Consider the following 977-nt stretch of genomic DNA (forward strand, 5'->3'; position numbering starts at 1 on the left):
GCCTCGCTTCAGATCAGGTTTACCTCTGTTTAGTGCCATTATTGTTGTTGAACAATTACTTTCTTTTTAGGATTCTTGCTGGAGGAGATGAACTTTTATGGTGTGTTTTTTCCCCTGTATGCGTCGCTTCAGATCAGGTTTACCTCTGTTTAGTGTCATTATTGTTGTTGAACAATTGAAGATCTCTTAAATGCACATAACATTGCTAAACATGTAGGCTGATGCTGTTGTTATTATGGATGAGCTGTTGAAGGCCAAGGTTTTCCTTGTGAGAATGCCATAGGTACAAGAAAAGATTGCCTGAAAGGTCTTTATGGTTTATTCTGCAAGGTAAAAAGTGTGAAATATGAAACATATCACATTCACTCGGTCAGTTGCCCATTGTATTTTTTTGGCCTGTTTGTTACAATTTCTTGAGGCACATAGTGCTGTTTGTACAACCTGCAGGTTAGAGGCCTGCTGAGGCTAGCGTGAGGTCTGCTATGGCATCGATGATCTGGGTGTCATGACTGTGAGGACTGCTCGCGCCTCTCCGCTCACAAACCGTGTGACAGAGTAAATACTCTGGTCCACAACAATTAGACCTTCCTCCCTCTCAGCTATGGTATTGCAGCACAACAATCTCCTTCCACCTTCATTTGTTGGGCTAGAGCGTTAGAAGACATTCTAATTTTCTAGCTATATTTTGCAATGTTAGACTGGTCAAATGTGTTTGTATATGGTCGCAGTGGCGTGAGCTTTTTCATTACTTGATCTGTTTATTCAAACTCAATTTTTCTGTTGTTGTGGAGAGGAGGATCATCTGCTCTTTCATACATATTTATTACCTTCACTATGATCATGGTATCGATTAAACTATTTCTAAATAAGCTTCTCCATCAAACATGTCCTAATTATGTCTTTCAAGCTGGGGGTTGCTCACCCAACCTTTCATGGAAAAATGGCAATCTGTTCACTTTGTGATCATTTATTTATTT

At 39.8% G+C, this 977-nt stretch overlaps 1 long non-coding RNA gene across 1 annotated transcript; it reads left to right on the forward strand.

Moving 5' to 3' along the window:
- Positions 1-23: 23 nt before the first annotated feature.
- LOC119345532 lies at positions 24-836 on the forward strand. Its single transcript, XR_005167074.1, has 3 exons — positions 24-137; positions 218-330; positions 448-836. It is a non-coding gene; the product is annotated as an uncharacterized LOC119345532 (long non-coding RNA).
- The last annotated feature ends 141 nt before the right edge of the window (positions 837-977 follow it).

This window comes from Triticum dicoccoides, unplaced genomic scaffold, assembly GCF_002162155.2.
Source record: "Triticum dicoccoides isolate Atlit2015 ecotype Zavitan unplaced genomic scaffold, WEW_v2.0 scaffold248030, whole genome shotgun sequence".
NCBI lineage: Eukaryota > Viridiplantae > Streptophyta > Magnoliopsida > Poales > Poaceae > Triticum > Triticum dicoccoides.